The sequence below is a fragment of the Erythrolamprus reginae genome, chromosome 2 (genome assembly GCF_031021105.1).
Source record: "Erythrolamprus reginae isolate rEryReg1 chromosome 2, rEryReg1.hap1, whole genome shotgun sequence".
Classification (NCBI taxonomy): Eukaryota; Metazoa; Chordata; class Lepidosauria; order Squamata; family Dipsadidae; genus Erythrolamprus; species Erythrolamprus reginae.
This window is the reverse complement of record NC_091951.1, coordinates 1,317,422-1,340,134: the sequence shown is the minus strand read 5'-3', so window position 1 is coordinate 1,340,134 and position 22,713 is coordinate 1,317,422. Positions and strand designations below refer to the sequence as shown.

Below are 22,713 nucleotides of genomic sequence, written 5' to 3'. Positions count from 1 at the left end.
GGCGTCAGTTCGCAGAGAACGGAGAACTAAAGGACATAGAAACATAGAAGACTGACGGCAGAAAAAGACCTCATGGTCCATCTAGTTTGCCCTTATACTATTTCCTGCGTTTTATCTTAGGATGGATATATGTTTATCCCAGACATGTTTAAATTCAGTTACTGTGGATTTACCAACCATGTCTGCTGGGAGTTTGTTCCAAGGATCTACTACTCTTTCAGTGAAATAATATTTCCTCACGTTGCTTTTGACCTTTCCCCAACTAACTTCAGATTGTGTCCCCTTGTTCTTGTGTTCACTTTCCTATTAAAAACACTTCCCTCCTGAACCTTATTTAACCCTTTAACATATTTAAATGTTTCGACCATGTCCCCCCTTTTCCTTCTGTCCTCCAGACCAGCGTTTCGCAACCGGTGTGCCGCGGCGAGAGGCGGCGGAGGAGAGTGGGCGGATCGGGTGGGCAATGGGGCAGGGCGGAGAAGCCAGGGGCGCGTTTGGCCGGAGGCACCGTGGGGAGGCAGGGGCAGCCGCGGCTCCCTTTACTCCTACTGCCGCACCTCCCTGCCCCTGCCTCCCCACGGTGTCTCCAGCCAAACGCGCCCCTGGCTCCTCCGCCCTGCCCCATTGCCCGCCCGATCCGCCCACTCTCCTCCGCCGCCACCTCCTGCCTTGGGGCGAGCAATCCGGGAGTCCGGGACTGTGTGGCTTTGCGCCATGAAGAGAAAACGGCCGACTTTTCCCTGCTGCCGTTTTCTCTTCATGGCGCAAAGCCACACAGTCCCGGACTCCCCGATCGCTCGTTTCTCCGGTCAGCAAAGCCATCTGCCCAGGAAAGCGCCGTGCTGGCCGGAGAAGCGAGCGATCCAGGAGTCCGTGACTGTGTGGCTTTCGGCCGAGCTAACGGGAGGCGGCGCGAGGCCGGGCGCTGGGGACGTCTGGGAGGGCGAGGAGGCTGATGGCTGCTGTGCACTCCACTCTCTCTCCGGCTCTCTCTCGCTCTTTCTTTTTCTCTCTGTTGCTGGCATGGTGAACGAGAGAGAAAGAGAGAGAAAAAGGGGGAGAGAGAATGAGAGAAAGAAAGCAAGAGAAAGAGAGGGAAAGAAAGCAAGAGAGAGAGAGAAAGAAAGGGGGGAAGGAGGGAGAGGGAAAGAGAGCAAAAAAGAGAGGAAGAAAGAGGGATGGAGAGAAAGAAGGGAAGGAAGGAAGAGAGAGAAAGAGGGAGAAATAGAGTGAAATGGAGGAAGAGATATTTTTGTTGTCCAAACTTTTCTTTAGCCCCCCCGCCCCCCCTTCAGAGTTCCCCAGAATTTTGAAAACATGAATAATGTGCCGCGGCTCAAAAAAAGTTGGGAAACACTGCTCCAGACTATACAGATTGAGTTCATTAAGTCTTTCCTGATACGTTTTATGCTTAAGACCTTCCACCATTCTTGTAGCCTGTCTTTGGACCCCTTCAATTTTGTCAATATCTTTTTGTAGGTGAGATCTCCAGAATTGAACACAGTATTCCAAATGTGGTCTCACCAGCACTCTATATAAGGGGATCACAATCTCCCTCTTCCTGCTTGTTATACCTCTAGCTGTGCAGCCAAGCATCCTACTTACTTTTCCTACTGCCCGACCACACTGCTCACCCATTTTGAGACTGTCAGAAATCACTACCCCTAAATCCTTCTCTTCTGAAGTTTTTGCTAACACAGAACTGCCAATGCAATACTCAGATTGAGGATTCCTTTTCCCCAAGTGCATTATTTTACATTTGGAAACATTTAACTGCAGTTTCCATTGCTTTGACCATTTATCTAGTAAAGCTAAATCATTTACCATATTACAGACCCCTCCAGGAATATCAACCCTATTGCACACTTTAGAGTCATCGGCAAATAGGCAAACCTTCCCCTATGTCACTCACAAACATATTAAAAAAAATAGGACCCAGAACAGACCCTTGTGGCACACCGCTTGCAACCTGTCTCTGGTCAGAATACTCGCCATTAACAATAACTCTCTGATGTCTACGCTTCAGCCAGCTTGAAATCCACTGAACTATCCAGGGATTAACTCCAATCTTCACTAATTTATCTATCAGCTCTTTAGGTGGAACCGTATCAAAGGCTTTGCTGAAGTCCAGGTAGGCAATATCCACGGCACCATCTTGATCCAACACCTTTGTGACATAGTCAAAGAAATCAATGAGATTAGTCTGACATGATTTGCCTTCAGTAAAGCCATACTAATTTGGGTCCAATAAGTTATTGTTTTTTAGGTACTGATTTATCCTCTTTTTGAGTAGAGTTTCCATCATTTTAACTATAACTGATGTCAAGCTCACTGGCTTGTAGTTACCAACTTCTTCTCTACTGCCCTTCTTGTGGATAGGCACAACACCGGCCATTCTCCAATCCTCAGGAACATCTCCTGTTAACAGGGATTGGTTAAACAAATCAGTCAGGGGGGTAGCAATGACAGATCTGAGTTCTTTAAGAAATCTGGGGTGGATGCCATCTGGACCCATTGCCTTATTTATCTTTAATCGTTCAAGTTCTTCTAAGACATCGGCTTCTAAGATCACTGGAGCTGAATCCGTACAGCTGGAAGCAATGCTATATCCCTCTATAGTATTATTTTGTAAGGACTTCAGTTGTAATAATAGGTTTATAGGCACTGAAATTTAGGAATAAAATATTACTGGAGAGTGATGTTTTAAGCCTAATGGGTGCTGTATAAAACCTTAATTCTTCCTCTATTGAAAGGAAGCAAAGTCCAGGCTGAGTAAGCAAGCTGCAGAATCCATGACCATGTTGGGAAATAATTAACTTGATATACAGCATGAAGAAAACCTATAGCTAACTTCCATATAAGGAAATATATGCCTTACTCTCATTCCTTTGCTAATCACCAGTAAACACACAATCCAGGAAAAGGCAAAGAATGGAGCTTCCGTTAATTACCTATAATGAAGCCACAAGGGAAGCCTTATATGGTGCAAGAGTGAATGGTAGTAGGGGGATGGCTTAATGTATGTGGCGTTTGCGAATTTGTTATTCTGTACCACATGTCAGGAAAAGTGAAATACAATAAAAAGGAGATATCTTGATTTAACCGAAGTCGTCTCATCGAGAAAACTTTCTCTGTCGCTTCATTCTGATGTGGCAATCATGGCGTGCTGTGCCTCCCTAGAGGTCGACCCACCGAAGGAGGGCTGCATGCCTTCACTTCAGTGCGAGATCACACAAGACCAGTAACACAAGAGCTCAAGCTACTAGTCTTGCAGGATCTCACACTGTAGTTCTCTAGACCTGTGTTCTTTTAAGAACGGACAGCTTGCCACATTGTCACAAGGCACCGTATTATTCTGACCATAAGACGCATCTAGGTTTTTGGCCTCCTCAGGTCCCACTTTTGCCCACTCAGTTCACAGCGAAGGGAGAACTAAAGTAGTTCAGTGCGAGATGACACAAGACCAGTAGCGCCAGGAAACAGGGTATTAATCTTGTGTGATCTCAGACTGCAGCACTTTGGGCAAAAGCAGGACCTATGAAGGGTTTGGGAGGCCAAAAACAGGTCTGTAATCGCTCTGTAAGAACCACCAACTTTCTTTGTGGAGAAAAGTGTGTCTTATATTCTGAAAAACATTGTAAGCCCCTGCGGAAGGGAATGGAAGAATATGTAGGGTGAACGTTGCAGCACCTCTGCTGTCATAGAAACATAGAAGATTGACGGCAGAAAAAGACCTCCTGGTTCATCTGGTCTGCCCTTATACTATTTCTTTTTTTTTAAAAAATATTTTTTTATTATTTTCAAAAGAAAACAAACAAAGACATACAACATTGAACATTTAAGGAGCTACCATTGCTCCGCTTATCATAGAAGTCTAACTAATACAGAATATAAAAAACTCTAACTATTATCAGATCTAAGCAGAAAAACCACACTTGAAGATTACATTATTGTTAAGTTTAGTTATTAAATTTTTAAAATTAAAATTATTAATTAAGTTTCTTTATGTGTTTTTTTTAAAGAAAAATCATGAAAAATAATATACTTATATATATATATATATATATACACACATATATATATATACATATATTTGTTTTCGTAAATTTTCACGGGTATATGTATGTAGATTGTTCTGAGTTCGGGTTTTGCCCTGTGTAATGTTTTGCATGTCTATGCGACGTTTCGGTAAAATCACATTTACCATCATCAGGCTGGAGTTCCAATCTCTGTGTTTTTGCAAATGAATATTAGCAACTGACATTCCTTCTTAGCATGTAGTGTGGGGGTGGAGATTTGCTTTGAATGTAGCAAATAGATTGGGTGACTATGCTTCCGTGATCTGATTGGTTGGTGTAATCATGGTTATAGAAGGAATGGTATGAAGATTATGAAGTGTTTTGTTTAAGTCTGATTTCCAAATGTAAAATTCTAAAATCATAATAATTAAAGGATTGACATATTGATTATAATGAAGTTTTTATTTTGTTTAAGGCTGGTTTCCAAATCTCTGGCAGACGTGAGGTATCATCCCGTTTATTTAAACAAAAAGATCTTTTTTCAATTTCAATAGCTTCTAGAGAGATTCTTTTATATAAATTCTCTGTTTTGTGGAGTAATTTAGTTTTTTCAAAGTCAATTTCGTGCCCTGTTCTTTTAATGTGCTGGACAAGGGAGGAGGTCTTCTCCTGTTTCTTGACTGCATTCATATGTTCTGCCATGCGCTGGCTCACTCTTCGGTTAGTTTGTCCAATGTATGTGGCTGCACATGTTTTGCAAGGGATTTCATAGATACCTTGGTATTCTAATTGGATTTTATCTTTGGGGCTCCTTAGGATATTAGATATTTTTTGGTTAGTGCAAAATGAGGTTTTGATGTTATGTTTTTGTAGAATTTTACTAATTTTATCCGTGGTGCCTTTGATGTAAGGAAGGATGGTGGTGCCATTGTCCTGTTCTTGATCTTGTTTTTTGGGGGGTGTCTCTTTATTGATTAGGTTTGTTATTGTTTTCTCTTTGAATCCATTAGAAATTAGTACATCTTTGAGTTTGTTCAATTCAGTTTTTAAGTGCTCATGGTCAGCTAAGCGTTTGGTTCTGGTGATGAGAGTTTTGGCCACTGAGGTGATTTGTGCGGGGTGGTGGTGTGAGTGTGCATTTAGATAACGGTTGGTATGGGTTTTCTTTTGGTAGATAGTATGTCCTAGGCTGCCATTGGGTTTTTTATAGACCAGTACATCTAGAAAGGGAAGTTGATCATTGATTTCTGTTTCCATAGTAAACTGTATTTTGGGGTGTAGGCTGTTGAGATGAGTGAGGAAATTGTCTAGTTTTTCTTTACCATGTGGCCAAATTACAAAGGTATCATCAACATATCTCAGCCAAAGTTTGGGTTTGTATTTGGCTTGCTCTAAAGCATTATTTTCGAAATATTCCATATAGAGGTTGGCTATGACAGGTGATAGAGGTGATCCCATGGGGGCTCCCTCTATTTGTTTATATCTTTGTTCATTATAGATGAAGTATGTATTGGTCAGGCAGTGGTTGGTAAGGTCTAGGATATATTTGGGGGGTTTGTGTTTGTCTTGGATAGCTGTCAAGGCTTCTGTAATAGGTATTTGTGTGAACAGGGACACGACATCGAAACTTACAAGTAGGTCATCGGGTTGTAGGTTTTGTTTTTTAATTATTTGTATAAAGTGGGATGAATTTTGAACATATGAGGTAATAGTTTCTGTATATGGTTGAAGGTATTTGGCTAAAAATTTGGCAAGGTTTTGTAGAGGGGAGCCTATAGAACTGACTATTGGCCTGAGAGGTATTCCTTCTTTGTGTATTTTTGGAAGGCCATAGAGTTTTGGACATATGGAAGATTTTTCTCTGGGGATGATTTTTTGCTGGATTTCTTCGCTGATGGGAGAGGCCTTGATTTTAGATTTGGTGGTTTTTTCTAGGTAGGTGGTAGGATCTGTGCTTAGGAGTTTGTAGGCCGGATTTTTTAGAAGATTTGTCATTTTTTCTTTGTATTCTGCTGTGTTCATTACTATAGTGGAGTTTCCTTTATCAGCTGGAAGGATTATTATATCTTGGTTTTTCTTTAGATTGATAAGTGCCTCTCTTTCTTCCTGCTGTATGTTACTTTTTGGAGGTTTACTAGAGCACAGAATATTAGTGACTTGGAGTCTAATTTTGTTAGCAGTATCTGGGTTGATTTTATGTAAAGTTGTTTCAATTCCACATATGATATTTTCAGTTGGTATTCGTCTTGGAGTTATTGCAAAATTAAATCCTTTTGAAAGAATATTGGTTTCTGTAGTGGTGAGTATCTTGTCTGATATGTTATGTACTGTTTTGGTCATAAGTTGTTGTGGAGGGCTGGGTTTTTGCTGTACCTCTAGTATTTGGAGTTTCTTATTATGTGTGTCTGTTTTGTATTGGGTTTCTGTTTCTGCCCTCCAGATTGATATTTGTTTGAATTTATCCCAGAGTAAAGGATGTATTTGGTTACTGATTTTAAGGTGAAGAGAGAGTAGACTTTTGTTGATTTCATCAAGTATGAATCTTTTTTTGTGGAGTTCATTTCTGATTAGGGCTAATTCAGTTCTTTTTAGGATCCTCTCTATGGTTGGGGTTTTTGGGTGGAATTTTAGTTGGAAGTATTTGGGAATTATTTTTTTGTCCCTGCAGTTGTGTAGGAATGTGAGATCACATAAGATGGAGGCTTTTCTGACTTCAAGTTTTTCATAGGTCCTAGTCAGTAGGAAAGTGTCCTCCCCGTAGAGGCAAGATATTTGTTTTCGTAAATTTTCACGGGTATATGTATGTAGATTGTTCTGAGTTCGGGTTTTGCCCTGTGTAATGTTTTGCATGTCTATGCGACGTTTCGGTAAAATCACATTTACCATCATCAGGCTGGAGTTCCAATCTCTGTGTTTTTGCAAATGAATATTAGCAACTGACATTCCTTCTTAGCATGTAGTGTGGGGGTGGAGATTTGCTTTGAATGTAGCAAATAGATTGGGTGACTATGCTTCCGTGATCTGATTGGTTGGTGTAATCATGGTTATAGAAGGAATGGTATGAAGATTATGAAGTGTTTTGTTTAAGTCTGATTTCCAAATGTAAAATTCTAAAATCATAATAATTAAAGGATTGACATATTGATTATAATGAAGTTTTTATTTTGTTTAAGGCTGGTTTCCAAATCTCTGGCAGACGTGAGGTATCATCCCGTTTATTTAAACAAAAAGATCTTTTTTCAATTTCAATAGCTTCTAGAGAGATTCTTTTATATAAATTCTCTGTTTTGTGGAGTAATTTAGTTTTTTCAAAGTCAATTTCGTGCCCTGTTCTTTTAATGTGCTGGACAAGGGAGGAGGTCTTCTCCTGTTTCTTGACTGCATTCATATGTTCTGCCATGCGCTGGCTCACTCTTCGGTTAGTTTGTCCAATGTATGTGGCTGCACATGTTTTGCAAGGGATTTCATAGATACCTTGGTATTCTAATTGGATTTTATCTTTGGGGCTCCTTAGGATATTAGATATTTTTTGGTTAGTGCAAAATGAGGTTTTGATGTTATGTTTTTGTAGAATTTTACTAATTTTATCCGTGGTGCCTTTGATGTAAGGAAGGATGGTGGTGCCATTGTCCTGTTCTTGATCTTGTTTTTTGGGGGGTGTCTCTTTATTGATTAGGTTTGTTATTGTTTTCTCTTTGAATCCATTAGAAATTAGTACATCTTTGAGTTTGTTCAATTCAGTTTTTAAGTGCTCATGGTCAGCTAAGCGTTTGGTTCTGGTGATGAGAGTTTTGGCCACTGAGGTGATTTGTGCGGGGTGGTGGTGTGAGTGTGCATTTAGATAACGGTTGGTATGGGTTTTCTTTTGGTAGATAGTATGTCCTAGGCTGCCATTGGGTTTTTTATAGACCAGTACATCTAGAAAGGGAAGTTGATCATTGATTTCTGTTTCCATAGTAAACTGTATTTTGGGGTGTAGGCTGTTGAGATGAGTGAGGAAATTGTCTAGTTTTTCTTTACCATGTGGCCAAATTACAAAGGTATCATCAACATATCTCAGCCAAAGTTTGGGTTTGTATTTGGCTTGCTCTAAAGCATTATTTTCGAAATATTCCATATAGAGGTTGGCTATGACAGGTGATAGAGGTGATCCCATGGGGGCTCCCTCTATTTGTTTATATCTTTGTTCATTATAGATGAAGTATGTATTGGTCAGGCAGTGGTTGGTAAGGTCTAGGATATATTTGGGGGGTTTGTGTTTGTCTTGGATAGCTGTCAAGGCTTCTGTAATAGGTATTTGTGTGAACAGGGACACGACATCGAAACTTACAAGTAGGTCATCGGGTTGTAGGTTTTGTTTTTTAATTATTTGTATAAAGTGGGATGAATTTTGAACATATGAGGTAATAGTTTCTGTATATGGTTGAAGGTATTTGGCTAAAAATTTGGCAAGGTTTTGTAGAGGGGAGCCTATAGAACTGACTATTGGCCTGAGAGGTATTCCTTCTTTGTGTATTTTTGGAAGGCCATAGAGTTTTGGACATATGGAAGATTTTTCTCTGGGGATGATTTTTTGCTGGATTTCTTCGCTGATGGGAGAGGCCTTGATTTTAGATTTGGTGGTTTTTTCTAGGTAGGTGGTAGGATCTGTGCTTAGGAGTTTGTAGGCCGGATTTTTTAGAAGATTTGTCATTTTTTCTTTGTATTCTGCTGTGTTCATTACTATAGTGGAGTTTCCTTTATCAGCTGGAAGGATTATTATATCTTGGTTTTTCTTTAGATTGATAAGTGCCTCTCTTTCTTCCTGCTGTATGTTACTTTTTGGAGGTTTACTAGAGCACAGAATATTAGTGACTTGGAGTCTAATTTTGTTAGCAGTATCTGGGTTGATTTTATGTAAAGTTGTTTCAATTCCACATATGATATTTTCAGTTGGTATTCGTCTTGGAGTTATTGCAAAATTAAATCCTTTTGAAAGAATATTGGTTTCTGTAGTGGTGAGTATCTTGTCTGATATGTTATGTACTGTTTTGGTCATAAGTTGTTGTGGAGGGCTGGGTTTTTGCTGTACCTCTAGTATTTGGAGTTTCTTATTATGTGTGTCTGTTTTGTATTGGGTTTCTGTTTCTGCCCTCCAGATTGATATTTGTTTGAATTTATCCCAGAGTAAAGGATGTATTTGGTTACTGATTTTAAGGTGAAGAGAGAGTAGACTTTTGTTGATTTCATCAAGTATGAATCTTTTTTTGTGGAGTTCATTTCTGATTAGGGCTAATTCAGTTCTTTTTAGGATCCTCTCTATGGTTGGGGTTTTTGGGTGGAATTTTAGTTGGAAGTATTTGGGAATTATTTTTTTGTCCCTGCAGTTGCGTAGGAATGTGAGATCACATAAGATGGAGGCTTTTCTGACTTCAAGTTTTTCATAGGTCCTAGTCAGTAGGAAAGTGTCCTCCCCGTAGAGGCAAGATATTTGTTTTCGTAAATTTTCACGGGTATATGTATGTAGATTGTTCTGAGTTCGGGTTTTGCCCTGTGTAATGTTTTGCATGTCTATGCGACGTTTCGGTAAAATCACATTTACCATCATCAGGCTGGAGTTCCAATCTCTGTGTTTTTGCAAATGAATATTAGCAACTGACATTCCTTCTTAGCATGTAGTGTGGGGGTGGAGATTTGCTTTGAATGTAGCAAATAGATTGGGTGACTATGCTTCCGTGATCTGATTGGTTGGTGTAATCATGGTTATAGAAGGAATGGTATGAAGATTATGAAGTGTTTTGTTTAAGTCTGATTTCCAAATGTAAAATTCTAAAATCATAATAATTAAAGGATTGACATATTGATTATAATGAAGTTTTTATTTTGTTTAAGGCTGGTTTCCAAATCTCTGGCAGACGTGAGGTATCATCCCGTTTATTTAAACAAAAAGATCTTTTTTCAATTTCAATAGCTTCTAGAGAGATTCTTTTATATAAATTCTCTGTTTTGTGGAGTAATTTAGTTTTTTCAAAGTCAATTTCGTGCCCTGTTCTTTTAATGTGCTGGACAAGGGAGGAGGTCTTCTCCTGTTTCTTGACTGCATTCATATGTTCTGCCATGCGCTGGCTCACTCTTCGGTTAGTTTGTCCAATGTATGTGGCTGCACATGTTTTGCAAGGGATTTCATAGATACCTTGGTATTCTAATTGGATTTTATCTTTGGGGCTCCTTAGGATATTAGATATTTTTTGGTTAGTGCAAAATGAGGTTTTGATGTTATGTTTTTGTAGAATTTTACTAATTTTATCCGTGGTGCCTTTGATGTAAGGAAGGATGGTGGTGCCATTGTCCTGTTCTTGATCTTGTTTTTTGGGGGGTGTCTCTTTATTGATTAGGTTTGTTATTGTTTTCTCTTTGAATCCATTAGAAATTAGTACATCTTTGAGTTTGTTCAATTCAGTTTTTAAGTGCTCATGGTCAGCTAAGCGTTTGGTTCTGGTGATGAGAGTTTTGGCCACTGAGGTGATTTGTGCGGGGTGGTGGTGTGAGTGTGCATTTAGATAACGGTTGGTATGGGTTTTCTTTTGGTAGATAGTATGTCCTAGGCTGCCATTGGGTTTTTTATAGACCAGTACATCTAGAAAGGGAAGTTGATCATTGATTTCTGTTTCCATAGTAAACTGTATTTTGGGGTGTAGGCTGTTGAGATGAGTGAGGAAATTGTCTAGTTTTTCTTTACCATGTGGCCAAATTACAAAGGTATCATCAACATATCTCAGCCAAAGTTTGGGTTTGTATTTGGCTTGCTCTAAAGCATTATTTTCGAAATATTCCATATAGAGGTTGGCTATGACAGGTGATAGAGGTGATCCCATGGGGGCTCCCTCTATTTGTTTATATCTTTGTTCATTATAGATGAAGTATGTATTGGTCAGGCAGTGGTTGGTAAGGTCTAGGATATATTTGGGGGGTTTGTGTTTGTCTTGGATAGCTGTCAAGGCTTCTGTAATAGGTATTTGTGTGAACAGGGACACGACATCGAAACTTACAAGTAGGTCATCGGGTTGTAGGTTTTGTTTTTTAATTATTTGTATAAAGTGGGATGAATTTTGAACATATGAGGTAATAGTTTCTGTATATGGTTGAAGGTATTTGGCTAAAAATTTGGCAAGGTTTTGTAGAGGGGAGCCTATAGAACTGACTATTGGCCTGAGAGGTATTCCTTCTTTGTGTATTTTTGGAAGGCCATAGAGTTTTGGACATATGGAAGATTTTTCTCTGGGGATGATTTTTTGCTGGATTTCTTCGCTGATGGGAGAGGCCTTGATTTTAGATTTGGTGGTTTTTTCTAGGTAGGTGGTAGGATCTGTGCTTAGGAGTTTGTAGGCCGGATTTTTTAGAAGATTTGTCATTTTTTCTTTGTATTCTGCTGTGTTCATTACTATAGTGGAGTTTCCTTTATCAGCTGGAAGGATTATTATATCTTGGTTTTTCTTTAGATTGATAAGTGCCTCTCTTTCTTCCTGCTGTATGTTACTTTTTGGAGGTTTACTAGAGCACAGAATATTAGTGACTTGGAGTCTAATTTTGTTAGCAGTATCTGGGTTGATTTTATGTAAAGTTGTTTCAATTCCACATATGATATTTTCAGTTGGTATTCGTCTTGGAGTTATTGCAAAATTAAATCCTTTTGAAAGAATATTGGTTTCTGTAGTGGTGAGTATCTTGTCTGATATGTTATGTACTGTTTTGGTCATAAGTTGTTGTGGAGGGCTGGGTTTTTGCTGTACCTCTAGTATTTGGAGTTTCTTATTATGTGTGTCTGTTTTGTATTGGGTTTCTGTTTCTGCCCTCCAGATTGATATTTGTTTGAATTTATCCCAGAGTAAAGGATGTATTTGGTTACTGATTTTAAGGTGAAGAGAGAGTAGACTTTTGTTGATTTCATCAAGTATGAATCTTTTTTTGTGGAGTTCATTTCTGATTAGGGCTAATTCAGTTCTTTTTAGGATCCTCTCTATGGTTGGGGTTTTTGGGTGGAATTTTAGTTGGAAGTATTTGGGAATTATTTTTTTGTCCCTGCAGTTGCGTAGGAATGTGAGATCACATAAGATGGAGGCTTTTCTGACTTCAAGTTTTTCATAGGTCCTAGTCAGTAGGAAAGTGTCCTCCCCGTAGAGGCAAGATATTTGTTTTCGTAAATTTTCACGGGTATATGTATGTAGATTGTTCTGAGTTCGGGTTTTGCCCTGTGTAATGTTTTGCATGTCTATGCGACGTTTCGGTAAAATCACATTTACCATCATCAGGCTGGAGTTCCAATCTCTGTGTTTTTGCAAATGAATATTAGCAACTGACATTCCTTCTTAGCATGTAGTGTGGGGGTGGAGATTTGCTTTGAATGTAGCAAATAGATTGGGTGACTATGCTTCCGTGATCTGATTGGTTGGTGTAATCATGGTTATAGAAGGAATGGTATGAAGATTATGAAGTGTTTTGTTTAAGTCTGATTTCCAAATGTAAAATTCTAAAATCATAATAATTAAAGGATTGACATATTGATTATAATGAAGTTTTTATTTTGTTTAAGGCTGGTTTCCAAATCTCTGGCAGACGTGAGGTATCATCCCGTTTATTTAAACAAAAAGATCTTTTTTCAATTTCAATAGCTTCTAGAGAGATTCTTTTATATAAATTCTCTGTTTTGTGGAGTAATTTAGTTTTTTCAAAGTCAATTTCGTGCCCTGTTCTTTTAATGTGCTGGACAAGGGAGGAGGTCTTCTCCTGTTTCTTGACTGCATTCATATGTTCTGCCATGCGCTGGCTCACTCTTCGGTTAGTTTGTCCAATGTATGTGGCTGCACATGTTTTGCAAGGGATTTCATAGATACCTTGGTATTCTAATTGGATTTTATCTTTGGGGCTCCTTAGGATATTAGATATTTTTTGGTTAGTGCAAAATGAGGTTTTGATGTTATGTTTTTGTAGAATTTTACTAATTTTATCCGTGGTGCCTTTGATGTAAGGAAGGATGGTGGTGCCATTGTCCTGTTCTTGATCTTGTTTTTTGGGGGGTGTCTCTTTATTGATTAGGTTTGTTATTGTTTTCTCTTTGAATCCATTAGAAATTAGTACATCTTTGAGTTTGTTCAATTCAGTTTTTAAGTGCTCATGGTCAGCTAAGCGTTTGGTTCTGGTGATGAGAGTTTTGGCCACTGAGGTGATTTGTGCGGGGTGGTGGTGTGAGTGTGCATTTAGATAACGGTTGGTATGGGTTTTCTTTTGGTAGATAGTATGTCCTAGGCTGCCATTGGGTTTTTTATAGACCAGTACATCTAGAAAGGGAAGTTGATCATTGATTTCTGTTTCCATAGTAAACTGTATTTTGGGGTGTAGGCTGTTGAGATGAGTGAGGAAATTGTCTAGTTTTTCTTTACCATGTGGCCAAATTACAAAGGTATCATCAACATATCTCAGCCAAAGTTTGGGTTTGTATTTGGCTTGCTCTAAAGCATTATTTTCGAAATATTCCATATAGAGGTTGGCTATGACAGGTGATAGAGGTGATCCCATGGGGGCTCCCTCTATTTGTTTATATCTTTGTTCATTATAGATGAAGTATGTATTGGTCAGGCAGTGGTTGGTAAGGTCTAGGATATATTTGGGGGGTTTGTGTTTGTCTTGGATAGCTGTCAAGGCTTCTGTAATAGGTATTTGTGTGAACAGGGACACGACATCGAAACTTACAAGTAGGTCATCGGGTTGTAGGTTTTGTTTTTTAATTATTTGTATAAAGTGGGATGAATTTTGAACATATGAGGTAATAGTTTCTGTATATGGTTGAAGGTATTTGGCTAAAAATTTGGCAAGGTTTTGTAGAGGGGAGCCTATAGAACTGACTATTGGCCTGAGAGGTATTCCTTCTTTGTGTATTTTTGGAAGGCCATAGAGTTTTGGACATATGGAAGATTTTTCTCTGGGGATGATTTTTTGCTGGATTTCTTCGCTGATGGGAGAGGCCTTGATTTTAGATTTGGTGGTTTTTTCTAGGTAGGTGGTAGGATCTGTGCTTAGGAGTTTGTAGGCCGGATTTTTTAGAAGATTTGTCATTTTTTCTTTGTATTCTGCTGTGTTCATTACTATAGTGGAGTTTCCTTTATCAGCTGGAAGGATTATTATATCTTGGTTTTTCTTTAGATTGATAAGTGCCTCTCTTTCTTCCTGCTGTATGTTACTTTTTGGAGGTTTACTAGAGCACAGAATATTAGTGACTTGGAGTCTAATTTTGTTAGCAGTATCTGGGTTGATTTTATGTAAAGTTGTTTCAATTCCACATATGATATTTTCAGTTGGTATTCGTCTTGGAGTTATTGCAAAATTAAATCCTTTTGAAAGAATATTGGTTTCTGTAGTGGTGAGTATCTTGTCTGATATGTTATGTACTGTTTTGGTCATAAGTTGTTGTGGAGGGCTGGGTTTTTGCTGTACCTCTAGTATTTGGAGTTTCTTATTATGTGTGTCTGTTTTGTATTGGGTTTCTGTTTCTGCCCTCCAGATTGATATTTGTTTGAATTTATCCCAGAGTAAAGGATGTATTTGGTTACTGATTTTAAGGTGAAGAGAGAGTAGACTTTTGTTGATTTCATCAAGTATGAATCTTTTTTTGTGGAGTTCATTTCTGATTAGGGCTAATTCAGTTCTTTTTAGGATCCTCTCTATGGTTGGGGTTTTTGGGTGGAATTTTAGTTGGAAGTATTTGGGAATTATTTTTTTGTCCCTGCAGTTGCGTAGGAATGTGAGATCACATAAGATGGAGGCTTTTCTGACTTCAAGTTTTTCATAGGTCCTAGTCAGTAGGAAAGTGTCCTCCCCGTAGAGGCAAGATATTTGTTTTCGTAAATTTTCACGGGTATATGTATGTAGATTGTTCTGAGTTCGGGTTTTGCCCTGTGTAATGTTTTGCATGTCTATGCGACGTTTCGGTAAAATCACATTTACCATCATCAGGCTGGAGTTCCAATCTCTGTGTTTTTGCAAATGAATATTAGCAACTGACATTCCTTCTTAGCATGTAGTGTGGGGGTGGAGATTTGCTTTGAATGTAGCAAATAGATTGGGTGACTATGCTTCCGTGATCTGATTGGTTGGTGTAATCATGGTTATAGAAGGAATGGTATGAAGATTATGAAGTGTTTTGTTTAAGTCTGATTTCCAAATGTAAAATTCTAAAATCATAATAATTAAAGGATTGACATATTGATTATAATGAAGTTTTTATTTTGTTTAAGGCTGGTTTCCAAATCTCTGGCAGACGTGAGGTATCATCCCGTTTATTTAAACAAAAAGATCTTTTTTCAATTTCAATAGCTTCTAGAGAGATTCTTTTATATAAATTCTCTGTTTTGTGGAGTAATTTAGTTTTTTCAAAGTCAATTTCGTGCCCTGTTCTTTTAATGTGCTGGACAAGGGAGGAGGTCTTCTCCTGTTTCTTGACTGCATTCATATGTTCTGCCATGCGCTGGCTCACTCTTCGGTTAGTTTGTCCAATGTATGTGGCTGCACATGTTTTGCAAGGGATTTCATAGATACCTTGGTATTCTAATTGGATTTTATCTTTGGGGCTCCTTAGGATATTAGATATTTTTTGGTTAGTGCAAAATGAGGTTTTGATGTTATGTTTTTGTAGAATTTTACTAATTTTATCCGTGGTGCCTTTGATGTAAGGAAGGATGGTGGTGCCATTGTCCTGTTCTTGATCTTGTTTTTTGGGGGGTGTCTCTTTATTGATTAGGTTTGTTATTGTTTTCTCTTTGAATCCATTAGAAATTAGTACATCTTTGAGTTTGTTCAATTCAGTTTTTAAGTGCTCATGGTCAGCTAAGCGTTTGGTTCTGGTGATGAGAGTTTTGGCCACTGAGGTGATTTGTGCGGGGTGGTGGTGTGAGTGTGCATTTAGATAACGGTTGGTATGGGTTTTCTTTTGGTAGATAGTATGTCCTAGGCTGCCATTGGGTTTTTTATAGACCAGTACATCTAGAAAGGGAAGTTGATCATTGATTTCTGTTTCCATAGTAAACTGTATTTTGGGGTGTAGGCTGTTGAGATGAGTGAGGAAATTGTCTAGTTTTTCTTTACCATGTGGCCAAATTACAAAGGTATCATCAACATATCTCAGCCAAAGTTTGGGTTTGTATTTGGCTTGCTCTAAAGCATTATTTTCGAAATATTCCATATAGAGGTTGGCTATGACAGGTGATAGAGGTGATCCCATGGGGGCTCCCTCTATTTGTTTATATCTTTGTTCATTATAGATGAAGTATGTATTGGTCAGGCAGTGGTTGGTAAGGTCTAGGATATATTTGGGGGGTTTGTGTTTGTCTTGGATAGCTGTCAAGGCTTCTGTAATAGGTATTTGTGTGAACAGGGACACGACATCGAAACTTACAAGTAGGTCATCGGGTTGTAGGTTTTGTTTTTTAATTATTTGTATAAAGTGGGATGAATTTTGAACATATGAGGTAATAGTTTCTGTATATGGTTGAAGGTATTTGGCTAAAAATTTGGCAAGGTTTTGTAGAGGGGAGCCTATAGAACTGACTATTGGCCTGAGAGGTATTCCTTCTTTGTGTATTTTTGGAAGGCCATAGAGTTTTGGACATATGGAAGATTTTTCTCTGGGGATGATTTTTTGCTGGATTTCTTCGCTGATGGGAGAGGCCTTGATTTTAGATTTGGTGGTTTTTTCTAGGTAGGTGGTAGGATCTGTGCTTAGGAGTTTGTAGGCCGGATTTTTTAGAAGATTTGTCATTTTTTCTTTGTATTCTGCTGTGTTCATTACTATAGTGGAGTTTCCTTTATCAGCTGGAAGGATTATTATATCCTGGTTTTTCTTTAGATTGATAAGTGCCTCTCTTTCTTCCTGCTGTATGTTACTTTTTGGAGGTTTACTAGAGCACAGAATATTAGTGACTTGGAGTCTAATTTTGTTAGCAGTATCTGGGTTGATCCCATGCAAAGTTGTTTCAATTCCACATATGATATTTTCAGTTGGTATTCGTCTTGGAGTTATTGCAAAATTAAATCCTTTTGAAAGAATATTGGTTTCTGTAGTGGTGAGTATCTTGTCTGATATGTTATGTACTGTTTTGGTCATAAGTTGTTGTGGAGGGCTGGGTTTTTGCTGTACCTCTAGTATTTGGAGTTTCTTATTATGTGTGTCTGTTTTGTATTGGGTTTCTGTTTCTGCCCTCCAGATTGATATTTGTTTGAATTTATCCCAGAGTAAAGGATGTATTTGGTTACTGATTTTAAGGTGAAGAGAGAGTAGACTTTTGTTGATTTCATCAAGTATGAATCTTTTTTTGTGGAGTTCATTTCTGATTAGGGCTAATTCAGTTCTTTTTAGGATCCTCTCTATGGTTGGGGTTTTTGGGTGGAATTTTAGTTGGAAGTATTTGGGAATTATTTTTTTGTCCCTGCAGTTGCGTAGGAATGTGAGATCACATAAGATGGAGGCTTTTCTGACTTCAAGTTTTTCATAGGTCCTAGTCAGTAGGAAAGTGTCCTCCCCGTAGAGGCAAGATATTTGTTTTCGTAAATTTTCACGGGTATATGTATGTAGATTGTTCTGAGTTCGGGTTTTGCCCTGTGTAATGTTTTGCATGTCTATGCGACGTTTCGGTAAAATCACATTTACCATCATCAGGCTGGAGTTCCAATCTCTGTGTTTTTGCAAATGAATATTAGCAACTGACATTCCTTCTTAGCATGTAGTGTGGGGGTGGAGATTTGCTTTGAATGTAGCAAATAGATTGGGTGACTATGCTTCCGTGATCTGATTGGTTGGTGTAATCATGGTTATAGAAGGAATGGTATGAAGATTATGAAGTGTTTTGTTTAAGTCTGATTTCCAAATGTAAAATTCTAAAATCATAATAATTAAAGGATTGACATATTGATTATAATGAAGTTTTTATTTTGTTTAAGGCTGGTTTCCAAATCTCTGGCAGACGTGAGGTATCATCCCGTTTATTTAAACAAAAAGATCTTTTTTCAATTTCAATAGCTTCTAGAGAGATTCTTTTATATAAATTCTCTGTTTTGTGGAGTAATTTAGTTTTTTCAAAGTCAATTTCGTGCCCTGTTCTTTTAATGTGCTGGACAAGGGAGGAGGTCTTCTCCTGTTTCTTGACTGCATTCATATGTTCTGCCATGCGCTGGCTCACTCTTCGGTTAGTTTGTCCAATGTATGTGGCTGCACATGTTTTGCAAGGGATTTCATAGATACCTTGGTATTCTAATTGGATTTTATCTTTGGGGCTCCTTAGGATATTAGATATTTTTTGGTTAGTGCAAAATGAGGTTTTGATGTTATGTTTTTGTAGAATTTTACTAATTTTATCCGTGGTGCCTTTGATGTAAGGAAGGATGGTGGTGCCATTGTCCTGTTCTTGATCTTGTTTTTTGGGGGGTGTCTCTTTATTGATTAGGTTTGTTATTGTTTTCTCTTTGAATCCATTAGAAATTAGTACATCTTTGAGTTTGTTCAATTCAGTTTTTAAGTGCTCATGGTCAGCTAAGCGTTTGGTTCTGGTGATGAGAGTTTTGGCCACTGAGGTGATTTGTGCGGGGTGGTGGTGTGAGTGTGCATTTAGATAACGGTTGGTATGGGTTTTCTTTTGGTAGATAGTATGTCCTAGGCTGCCATTGGGTTTTTTATAGACCAGTACATCTAGAAAGGGAAGTTGATCATTGATTTCTGTTTCCATAGTAAACTGTATTTTGGGGTGTAGGCTGTTGAGATGAGTGAGGAAATTGTCTAGTTTTTCTTTACCATGTGGCCAAATTACAAAGGTATCATCAACATATCTCAGCCAAAGTTTGGGTTTGTATTTGGCTTGCTCTAAAGCATTATTTTCGAAATATTCCATATAGAGGTTGGCTATGACAGGTGATAGAGGTGATCCCATGGGGGCTCCCTCTATTTGTTTATATCTTTGTTCATTATAGATGAAGTATGTATTGGTCAGGCAGTGGTTGGTAAGGTCTAGGATATATTTGGGGGGTTTGTGTTTGTCTTGGATAGCTGTCAAGGCTTCTGTAATAGGTATTTGTGTGAACAGGGACACGACATCGAAACTTACAAGTAGGTCATCGGGTTGTAGGTTTTGTTTTTTAATTATTTGTATAAAGTGGGATGAATTTTGAACATATGAGGTAATAGTTTCTGTATATGGTTGAAGGTATTTGGCTAAAAATTTGGCAAGGTTTTGTAGAGGGGAGCCTATAGAACTGACTATTGGCCTGAGAGGTATTCCTTCTTTGTGTATTTTTGGAAGGCCATAGAGTTTTGGACATATGGAAGATTTTTCTCTGGGGATGATTTTTTGCTGGATTTCTTCGCTGATGGGAGAGGCCTTGATTTTAGATTTGGTGGTTTTTTCTAGGTAGGTGGTAGGATCTGTGCTTAGGAGTTTGTAGGCCGGATTTTTTAGAAGATTTGTCATTTTTTCTTTGTATTCTGCTGTGTTCATTACTATAGTGGAGTTTCCTTTATCAGCTGGAAGGATTATTATATCCTGGTTTTTCTTTAGATTGATAAGTGCCTCTCTTTCTTCCTGCTGTATGTTACTTTTTGGAGGTTTACTAGAGCACAGAATATTAGTGACTTGGAGTCTAATTTTGTTAGCAGTATCTGGGTTGATCCCATGCAAAGTTGTTTCAATTCCACATATGATATTTTCAGTTGGTATTCGTCTTGGAGTTATTGCAAAATTAAATCCTTTTGAAAGAATATTGGTTTCTGTAGTGGTGAGTATCTTGTCTGATATGTTATGTACTGTTTTGGTCATAAGTTGTTGTGGAGGGCTGGGTTTTTGCTGTACCTCTAGTATTTGGAGTTTCTTATTATGTGTGTCTGTTTTGTATTGGGTTTCTGTTTCTGCCCTCCAGATTGATATTTGTTTGAATATCACGGAAGCATAGTCACCCAATCTATTTGCTACATTCAAAGCAAATCTCCACCCCCACACTACATGCTAAGAAGGAATGTCAGTTGCTAATATTCATTTGCAAAAACACAGAGATTGGAACTCCAGCCTGATGATGGTAAATGTGATTTTACCGAAACGTCGCATAGACATGCAAAACATTACACAGGGCAAAACCCGAACTCAGAACAATCTACATACATATACCCGTGAAAATTTACGAAAACAAATATCTTGCCTCTACGGGGAGGACACTTTCCTACTGACTAGGACCTATGAAAAACTTGAAGTCAGAAAAGCCTCCATCTTATGTGATCTCACATTCCTACGCAACTGCAGGGACAAAAAAAATAATAATTCCCAAATACTTCCAACTAAAATTCCACCCAAAAACCCCAACCATAGAGAGGATCCTAAAAAGAACTGAATTAGCCCTAATCAGAAATGAACTCCACAAAAAAAGATTCATACTTGATGAAATCAACAAAAGTCTACTCTCTCTTCACCTTAAAATCAGTAACCAAATACATCCTTTACTCTGGGATAAATTCAAACAAATATCAATCTGGAGGGCAGAAACAGAAACCCAATACAAAACAGACACACATAATAAGAAACTCCAAATACTAGAGGTACAGCAAAAACCCAGCCCTCCACAACAACTTATGACCAAAACAGTACATAACATATCAGACAAGATACTCACCACTACAGAAACCAATATTCTTTCAAAAGGATTTAATTTTGCAATAACTCCAAGACGAATACCAACTGAAAATATCATATGTGGAATTGAAACAACTTTGCATGGGATCAACCCAGATACTGCTAACAAAATTAGACTCCAAGTCACTAATATTCTGTGCTCTAGTAAACCTCCAAAAAGTAACATACAGCAGGAAGAAAGAGAGGCACTTATCAATCTAAAGAAAAACCAGGATATAATAATCCTTCCAGCTGATAAAGGAAACTCCACTATAGTAATGAACACAGCAGAATACAAAGAAAAAATGACAAATCTTCTAAAAAATCCGGCCTACAAACTCCTAAGCACAGATCCTACCACCTACCTAGAAAAAACCACCAAATCTAAAATCAAGGCCTCTCCCATCAGCGAAGAAATCCAGCAAAAAATCATCCCCAGAGAAAAATCTTCCATATGTCCAAAACTCTATGGCCTTCCAAAAATACACAAAGAAGGAATACCTCTCAGGCCAATAGTCAGTTCTATAGGCTCCCCTCTACAAAACCTTGCCAAATTTTTAGCCAAATACCTTCAACCATATACAGAAACTATTACCTCATATGTTCAAAATTCATCCCACTTTATACAAATAATTAAAAAAACAAAACCTACAACCCGATGACCTACTTGTAAGTTTCGATGTCGTGTCCCTGTTCACACAAATACCTATTACAGAAGCCTTGACAGCTATCCAAGACAAACACAAACCCCCCAAATATATCCTAGACCTTACCAACCACTGCCTGACCAATACATACTTCATCTATAATGAACAAAGATATAAACAAATAGAGGGAGCCCCCATGGGATCACCTCTATCACCTGTCATAGCCAACCTCTATATGGAATATTTCGAAAATAATGCTTTAGAGCAAGCCAAATACAAACCCAAACTTTGGCTGAGATATGTTGATGATACCTTTGTAATTTGGCCACATGGTAAAGAAAAACTAGACAATTTCCTCACTCATCTCAACAGCCTACACCCCAAAATACAGTTTACTATGGAAACAGAAATCAATGATCAACTTCCCTTTCTAGATGTACTGGTCTATAAAAAACCCAATGGCAGCCTAGGACATACTATCTACCAAAAGAAAACCCATACCAACCGTTATCTAAATGCACACTCACACCACCACCCCGCACAAATCACCTCAGTGGCCAAAACTCTCATCACCAGAACCAAACGCTTAGCTGACCATGAGCACTTAAAAACTGAATTGAACAAACTCAAAGATGTACTAATTTCTAATGGATTCAAAGAGAAAACAATAACAAACCTAATCAATAAAGAGACACCCCCCAAAAAACAAGATCAAGAACAGGACAATGGCACCACCATCCTTCCTTACATCAAAGGCACCACGGATAAAATTAGTAAAATTCTACAAAAACATAACATCAAAACCTCATTTTGCACTAACCAAAAAATATCTAATATCCTAAGGAGCCCCAAAGATAAAATCCAATTAGAATACCAAGGTATCTATGAAATCCCTTGCAAAACATGTGCAGCCACATACATTGGACAAACTAACCGAAGAGTGAGCCAGCGCATGGCAGAACATATGAATGCAGTCAAGAAACAGGAGAAGACCTCCTCCCTTGTCCAGCACATTAAAAGAACAGGGCACGAAATTGACTTTGAAAAAACTAAATTACTCCACAAAACAGAGAATTTATATAAAAGAATCTCTCTAGAAGCTATTGAAATTGAAAAAAGATCTTTTTGTTTAAATAAACGTGATGATACCTCACGTCTGCCAGAGATTTGGAAACCAGCCTTAAACAAAATAAAAACTTCATTATAATCAATATGTCAATCCTTTAATTATTATGATTTTAGAATTTTATATTTGGAAATCAGACTTAAACAAAACACTTCATAATCTTCATACCATTCCTTCTATAACCATGATTACACCAACCAATCAGATCACGGAAGCATAGTCACCCAATCTATTTGCTACATTCAAAG

The 22,713-nt window shown here is 38.1% G+C and overlaps 1 protein-coding gene across 1 annotated transcript in view; it reads right to left on the bottom strand.

The window, feature by feature from the left end:
- The window catches only part of LOC139162876 (zinc finger protein 721-like), a 360,849-nt gene that overhangs the window by 115,508 nt on the left and 222,628 nt on the right, over window positions 1–22,713 (bottom strand). The window lies entirely within an intron of this gene.